We start from the raw sequence: 9,108 nt of genomic DNA, 5'->3' as shown, positions 1-9,108 counted from the left end.
AAGCTCAAAATTATTGGCTCCAATGGCAGGAATGGAGATGCTTCTTCCATCAAATTTGGACGTTGGCTATGTGAAGTCACCAAGCATTCTCCTTGCATTATTGTTGTTGGGTTCGGCTGCCATCTCCTTCTCTTGTTCTAATATTTCTGAAAGGTTACCTTTAGATTGTTGTAATTTAGCTTCTCTTAGTTTTCTCTTCAGAGTCCTTTCAGGTTCAAGATCAATTTCAACAAGAGTGCCTTTTTCCTTGTTCCTGCTCATATGAAAGAGAAGAAAACAAGAAAAGAAGAGAAATCCTCTATGTCACAGTATAGAGATTCCTTTATGTTAGTTGAAGAAGAAAGGGGAGAAGAGTGAAGAAGAATAGGTTCGGATTTTTAGATGAAGAGAGGTGAAGAGAAGTGTTAGTAAATAAATAATTAAATAGAATAAGAAAAGAGAGGGAGAATTTCGAAAATAATTTTGAAAAAGAGGTTAGTATTTTTGAAAATTAAAGATAAGATAAGATTAAAATTAAAATTTAAAACAAAAAGAGTTTTTGAAAAAGAGATGAGATATTTTCGAAAATTAGAGAGGGAAAAGTAGTTAGGTGGTTTTGAAAAAGATAAGAAACAAACAAAAAGTCAAATAGTTAGTTGAAAAAGATATTAAAATCAAATTTGAAAAGATTAGAAGATAAGAAGTTAGATAAGATATTTTGAAATCAAATTTTTGAAAAAGATAAAATTTAAAAAAAATGATAAAAAGATAAGACAAGACAATAAGATAGAAAAGGTATGTTTGAAAAAGATTTAATTTTTAAATTTAAAATTACTTACTTCGCTAACAAGAAACTGAAAAATAAGATTCTAGAATTTAAAGATTGAACCTTTCTTAACAAGAAAGTAACAAACTTCAAATTTTTGAATCAATCACATTAATTGTTAGCATAATTTCGAAAATATGATATAAAGATAAGAAAAAGATTTTGAAAACAAATTGAAAAAGAATTTTTCGAATTTTTCGAAAAAGAGGAAAAATTGGAAAAGATATGATTTTTGAAAAAGATTTTGAAAAGATAAGATTTTTAAATTTTGAAAATTTGACTTGACTTGTAAGAAACAACTAATTTTGAAAATTTTTGACTAAGTCAACTCAAATTTTCGAAAATTATGAGAAAAACAAGGAAAAGATATTTTTTTGATTTTTAAAATTTTAATTATGAGAGAGAAAAATAATTAAAATTAAAACGTCATAATTGTGTTTTTCTCTTTTCTTTTTGGATCAAAACAAGGAATGCATGCAAGAACACTATGAATGTCAAGATGAACACCAAGAACACTTTGAAGATCATGATGAACATCAAGAACATATTTTTGAAAAATTTTTGATGCAAAGAAGACATGCAAGACACCAAACTTAGAAATCTTTAATGCATGGACTCTAACAAACGAAAAATGCATATGAAAAACAACAAACAACACAAAACAAGAAAACATCAAGATCAAACAAGAATACTTGTCAAGAACAACTTGAAGATCATGAAGAACACTATGAATACATGGAATTTTCGAAAATAATGCATAAATTTTAAAAACATGCAATTGACACCAAACTTAAAAATTGACTCAAGACTCAAACAAGAAACACAAAATATTTTTTATTTTTAGGATTTTATGATTTTTTTGTATTTTTATTACATTTTTTTCGAAAATAAAGTTTGGAAAAACGAAAAAAGAAAAGAAAAATTTTGAAAAAGATTTTTGAAAAGAAAATTACCTAATCTGAGCAACAAGATGAACCGTCAGTTGTCCATACTCGAACAATCCCCGGCAAGGGCGCTAAAAACTTGGTGGACGAAATTGTGATTCATATGTTATTGCAGTTTGTAAAATTCATTGCTTTTTCTTTCCCTGGCAATGGCGCCAAAAACATGATGCTAATACCATGGTTTACAACTATGTGTGGTCACAACTCCGTTCAACTTAACCAGCAAGTGTACTGGGTCATCCAAGTAATACCTTACGTGAGTAAGGGTCGATCCCACAGAGATTGTTGGTATGAAGCAAGCTATGGTCACCTTGTAAATCTCAGTCAGGCGGATAATAATTGATTATGGATAAGTTCGAAAATTAATAATAAACAGAAAATAAAATAGGATAGAAATACTTATGTAGATCAATAGTGGGAATTTCAGATAGGTGTATGGAGATGCTGTGCTTCTCTTGAATCTCTACTTTCATATTACATTCATCCAATTCTTCTTACTCCTTTCCATTGCAAGCTGTATGTAGGGCATTACCGTTGTCAATGGCTACATCCCATCCTCTCAGTGAAAATGGTCCTATGCTCTGTCACAGCACGGCTAATCATCTGTCGGTTCTCAATCAGGTTGGAATAGAATCCCTTGATTCTTTTGCGTCTGTCACTAATGCCCAGCCTTCAGAAGTTTGACGTTCGTCACAGTCATTCAATCCTAGAATCCTACTCGGAATACCACAGACAAGGTTAGACTTTCTGGATTCCCGGAATCCTACTCGGAATACCACAGACAAGGTTAGACTTTCCGGATTCCCATGAATGCCGCCATCTATCTAGCTTATACCACGAAGATTCTGTTGGGGAATGGTGGACGAAATTGTGACCCTCTTTGTATTTGCATGAGATTTATTTAATGGCTATTGATTATGTGTGGACACAACTCCGTTCATCTTAACCAGCAAGTGTACTGGGTCGTCCAAGTAATACCTTACGTGAGTAAGGGTCGATCCCACAAAGATTGTTGGTATGAAGCAAGCTATGGTCACCTTGTAAATCTCAATCAAGAGGATTCAAGTATAATTGGATTATTGGTTTAAATTTGATTAATGGAATAAATAGAAAATAAGGATAAATAAACTAAGATAGAAATACTTATGTAAATTAATGGTGGGAATTTCAGATAGGCGTATGGAGATGCTGTGCTCCTCTCGAATTTCTACTTTCTTATTTCATTCATCCAATTCTTCTTACTCCTTTCCATGGCAAGCTGTATGTAGGGCATCACCATCATCAATGGCTACTTTTAATCCTCTCGGGAAAATGGTCCTATGCACTGTCACTGCACGGCTAATCGTCTGGAGGCCTCACCCTTGTTGATAGCTACATCCCATCCTCTCAGTGAAAATGGTCCAAATGCTATGTCACAGCACGGCTAATCATCTGTCGGTGCTCAATCAGGTTGGAGTAGAATCCATTGATTCTTTTGCGTTTGTCATCACGCCCAGCCTTCAGGAGTTTGAAGCTCGTCACAGTCATTCAATACCGGAATCCTACTCGAAATACCACAGACAAGGTTAGACTTTCCGGATTCCCGGGATCCTACTCGGAATACCACAGACAAGGTTAGACTTTCCGGATTCCCGGGATCCTACTCAGAATACCACAAACAAGGTTAGACTTTCCAGATCCCCATGAATGCCACCATCTATCTAGCATATACCACGAAGATTCTGTTGGGGAATCTAAGAGATATGCGCCCGGCCTAGAGTAGAACGGAAGTGGTTGTCAATCACGCGCGTTCATAGGTGAGAATGATGATGAGTGTCATGGATCATCACATTCATCAAGGTGTTGTGCAACGTATATCTTGGAATAAGAATAAAAGAGAATTGAATAGAAAGTAATAATAATTGTATTGAAACTTGAGGTACAGCAGAGCTCCACACCCTTAATCTATGGTGTGCATAAACTCCACCGTTGAAAATACATAAGTGAAAGGTTCAGGCATGGCCGAATGGCCAGCCCCCTGAATGATCAAAAGACCGAATAGCCAAAAGATTACTAATACACTAGTAAAAAGTCCTATTTATAATAAACTAGCTACTAGGGTTTACATGAGTAAGTAATTGATGCATAAATCCACTTTTGGGGCCCACTTGGTGTATGTTTGGGCTGATCTTGATCTATCCACGAGCTGAGGCATTTATTGGAGTTGAACTCCATGTTATAGCGTGTTTTGGGCGTTCAACTCCGGATCATGACGTGTTTCTGGCGTTTAACTCTAGACAGCAGCATGTACTTGGCGTTCAACGCCAAGTTACGTCGTCAATTTCCGAATAAAGTATGAACTATTATATATTTCTGGAAAGCTCTGGATGTCTACTTTCCAACGCCGTTAAGAGCGTGCCAATTGGAGTTCTGTAGCTCCAGAAAATTCATTTCGAGTACAGGGAGGTCAGATTCCAACAGCATCAGCAGTCCTTTTGTCAGCCTTTTTCAGAGTTTTGCTCAAGTCCCTCAATTTCAGCCAGAAATTACCTGAAATCACAGAAAAACACACAAACTCATAGTAAAGTCCAGAAATGTGAATTTAACATAAAAACTAATGAAAACATCCCTAAAAGTAGCTTGAACTTACTAAAAACTACCTAAAAACAATGCCAAAAAGCGTATAAATTATCCACTCATCACAACACCAAACTTAAATTGTTGCTTGTCCCCAAGCAACTGAAAATCAAATAGGATAAAAAGAAGAGAATATACTATAAATTCCAGAATATCAATGAATATTAATTATAATTAGATGAGCGGGACTTGTAGCTTTTTTGCTTCTGAACAGTTTTGGCATCTCACTTTTTCCTTTGAAGTTCAGAGTGATTGGCGTCTCTAGGAACTCAGAGTTCAGATAGTGTTATTGACTTTCCTAGTTAAGCATGTTGATTCTTGAACACAGCTACTTATGAGTCTTGGCCGTGGCCCTAAGCACTTTGTTTTCCAGTATTACCACCGGATACATAAATGCCACAGACACATAACTGGGTGAACCTTTTCAGATTGTGACTCAGCTTTGCTAGAGTCCCCAGTTAGTGGTGTCCAGAGCTCTTAAGCACACTCTTTTTGCTTTGGATCACGACTTTAACCATTCAGTCTCAAGCTTTTCACTTGGACCTTCATGACACAAGCACATGATTAGGGACAGCTTGGTTTAGCCGCTTAGGCCTGGATTTTATTTCCTTGGGCCCTCCTATCCATTGATGCTCAAAGCCTTGGATCCTTTTTACCCTTGCCTTTTGGTTTTAAGGGCTATTGGCTTTTTCTGCTTGCTTTTTCTTTTTCTTTCTATTTTTTTCGCCATTTTTTTTTCGCAAGCTTTCTTTTTCACTGTTTTTTCTTGCTTCAAGAATCAATTTCATGATTTTTCAGATCATCAATAACATTTCTCTTTGTTCATCATTCTTTCAAGAGCCAACAGTTTTAACATTCATAAACAACAAGATCAAAAATATGCACTGTTTAAGCATTCATTCAGAAAACAAAAAGTATTGTCACCACATCAATAAAATTAAATTAAATTCAAGTATAATTTCGAAATTCATGTATTTCTTGTTCTTTTGAATTAAAACATTTTTCATTTAAGAGAGGTGAAGGATTAATGGAATTATTCATAACTTTAAGACATAGTTACTAAACACTAATGATCATGAAGTAGAGACACAAAACATAAATAAACATGAAGCATAAAAATTGAAAAACAGAGAAATAAGAACAAGGAATGAGTCCACTTTAGTGAGGGTGGCACCTTCTTGAAGAACCAATGGTGCTCTTTGAGCTCCTCTATGTCTCTTCCTTGCTTCTGTTGAATGATCCCTAGTGATTTTGGTGCTCCTATCCTTAGTTGCTCCCAATAATTGTGTGGAGGACAATTTATCCCCTGGGGTATCTCAGGGATCTCTTGATTTGCAGTCAAATGTTCTACCACTGAGCTATAAACCCTTTAGATGAGTCTTTCCATCTCCCATGACTTAGAGGTGGAAGCTTTTTGTTTTCCCTTTTCTCTTTTTTTTTTGAGGTTTCTCTAAATTGTTGATTTTTAGTCTCTCTTGACTTCCTCTTCAGAGTCCTTTCAGGTTCAGGATCAGCTTCATCAAGAGTGCCTGTTTCCTTGTTCCTGCTCATATGAAAGAAAAGAGGAAAAGAAAAGGAAGAGGAATCCTCTATGTCACAGTAAAGAGGATCCTTATTATTAGTAGAAGAAGAAAGGGGATAATGGAAGGAGAAGGATGAATACTCTGTATAAAGAGTAAGGATAGGGGAGATGATAAGAGATGAAGAGAAGTGTTAGTAAATAAATAAATAAATAGAAGAAGATGAGAGAGGGATTTTCGAAAATATTTTTGAAAAGGAGTTAGTAATTTCGAAAATTAAAAATGAATTAAAATTAAAATTAAAATTTGAAACAATTAGTTAATTAAAAAGAATTTTTTTGAAAAAGAGGGGGGTATTTTCGAAAATTAGAGAAGAAAAAGTAGTTAGGTGGTTTTGAAAAAGATAAGAAACAAACAAAAAGTTAATTAGTTAGTTGAAAAAGATATTAAAATCAAATTTGAAAAGATAAGAAAATAAGAAGTTAGATAAGATATTTTAAAATCAAATTTTTTTGAAAAAGATAAAATTTTGAAAAAGATATGATAAAGAGATAAGATAAGAATATGTAATAAAAAGATATATTTGAAAAAGATTTAATTTTTAAAATTAAAATTAATTACTTAACTAATAAGTAACTAGAAGATATGATTCTAGAATTTAAAGATTGATCCTTTCTTAACAAGAAAGTAACAAACTTCAAATTTTTGAATCAATCATATTAATTGTTAGCTAATTTTCGAAAATTTGATATAAAGATAAGAAAAATATTTTGAAAATATTTTGAAAAAGATTTTTGAAATTTTTGAAAAAGAGGAAAAATTGGAGAAGATATGATTTTTGAAAAAGATTTTGAAAAGATAAGATTTTTAAATTTTGAAAATTTGACTCGACTTGTAAGAAATAACTAATTTTAAAATTTTTTGACTAAATCAACTCAAATTTTCGAAAATTATGAGAAAAATAAGGAAAAGATATTTTTTTTATTTTTTGAATTTTTAATTATGAGAGAGGAAAACACAAACATGACCCAAAACATGAAAATTTTGGATCAAAACACTTAATGCATGCAAGAACACTATGAATATCAAGATGAACACCAAGAACACTTTGAAGATCATGATGAACATCAAGAACATATTTTTGAAAAAATTTTTGATGCAAAGAAAATATGGAAGACACCAAACTTAGAAATCTTTAATGCATGGACTCTAATAAACAAAAAATGCTATGAAAAACAAGAAAATACACCAAACAAGAAAACATCAAGATCAAACAAGAGGACTTACCAAGAACAACTTGAAGATCATGAAGAACACTATGAATGCATGAATTTTTCGAAAAAAATTCAAGAAAAATTTTTAAAGCATGCAATTGACACCAAACTTAAAAATTGACTCAAGACTCAAACAAGAACACAAAATATTTTTGGTTTTTATGATTTTATGAATTTTTTTTGTATTTTTATTAATTTTTTCGAAAAACATTATTAGAAAAACGAAAAATAAAAAAAATTTTGAAAGATTTTTTTGAAAACTTTTTGAAAAGAAAATTACCTAATCTGAGCAACAAGATGAACCGTCAGTTGTTCAAACTCAACAATCCCCGGCAAAGGCGCCAAAAACTTGGTGGACGAAATTGTGACCCTCTTTGTATTTGCATGAGATTTATTTAATGGCTATTGATTATGTGTGGACACAACTCCGTTCATCTCAACCAGCAAGTATACTGGGTCGTCCAAGTAATACCTTACGTGAGTAAGGGTCGATCCCACAAAGATTGTTGGTATGAAGCAAGCTATGGTCACCTTGTAAATCTCAGTCAGGCGGATTCAAGTATAATTGGATTATTGGTTTAAATTTGATTAATGGAATAAATAGAAAATAATGATAAATAAACTAAGATATAAATACTTATGTAAATTAATGGTGGGAATTTCAGATAGGCGTATGGAGATGCTGTGCTCCTCTCGAATTTCTACTTTCTTATTTCATTCATCCAATTCTTCTTACTCCTTTCCATGGCAAGCTGTATGTAGGGCATCACCATCATCAATGGCTACTTTTAATCCTCTCGGGAAAATGGTCCTATGCGCTGTCACTGCACGGCTAATCGTCTGGAGGCATCACCCTTGTTGATAACTACATCCCATCCTCTCAGTGAAAATGGTCCAAATGCTCTGTCATAGCACGGCTAATCATCTGTCAGTTCTCAATCAGGTTGGAGTAGAATCCATTGATTCTTTTGCGTTTGTCATCACGCCCAGCCTTCAGGAGTTTGAAGCTCGTCACAATCATTCAATACCGGAATCCTACTCGGAATACCACAGACAAGGTTAGACTTTTCGGATTCTCGGGATCCTACTCGGAATACCACAGACAAGGTTAGACTTTTCGGATCCCCATGAATGCCGCCATCTATCTAGCTTATACCACGAAGATTCTGTTGGGGAATCTAAGAGACATGCGCCCGGCCTAGAGTAGAACGGAAGTGGTTGTCAATCACGCGCGTTCATAGGTGAGAATGATGATGAGTCTCACGGATCATCACATTCATCAAGGTGTTGTGCAACGTATATCTTGGAATAAGAATAAAAGAGAATTGAATAGAAAGTAATAATAATTGTATTGAAACTTGAGGTATAGCAGAGCTCCACACCCTTAATCTATGGTGTGCAGAAACTCCACCGTTGAAAATACATAAGTGAAAGGTTCAGGCATGGCCGAATGGCCAGCCCCCTGAATGATCAAAAGACCGAATGGCCAAAAGATTACTAATACACTAGTAAAAAGTCCTATTTATAATAAACTAGCTACTAGGGTTTACATGAGTAAGTAATTGATGCATAAATCCACTTCCGGGGCCCACTTGGTGTATGTTTGGGCTGAGCTTGATCTATCCACGAGCTGAGGCGTTTATTGGAGTTGAACTCCACGTTATAGCGTGTTTCGGGCGTTCAACTCCGGATCATGACGTGTTTCTGGCGTTTAACTCCAGACAGCATCATGTACTTGGCATTCAACGCCAAGTTACATCGTCAATTTCCGAATAAAGTATGGACTATTATATATTGCTGGAAAGCTCTGGATGTCTACTTTCCAACTCCGTTGAGAGAACGCCAATTGGAGTTCTATTGCTCCAGAAAATCCATTTCGAGTGCAGGGAGGTCAGATTCCAACAGCATCAGCAGTCCTTTTGTCAGCCTTTTTCAGAGTTTTGCTCAAG

The sequence above is a fragment of the Arachis hypogaea genome, chromosome 10, assembly GCF_003086295.3.
Source record: "Arachis hypogaea cultivar Tifrunner chromosome 10, arahy.Tifrunner.gnm2.J5K5, whole genome shotgun sequence".
NCBI lineage: Eukaryota > Viridiplantae > Streptophyta > Magnoliopsida > Fabales > Fabaceae > Arachis > Arachis hypogaea.
Note: the sequence above shows the minus strand (reverse complement) of the source record.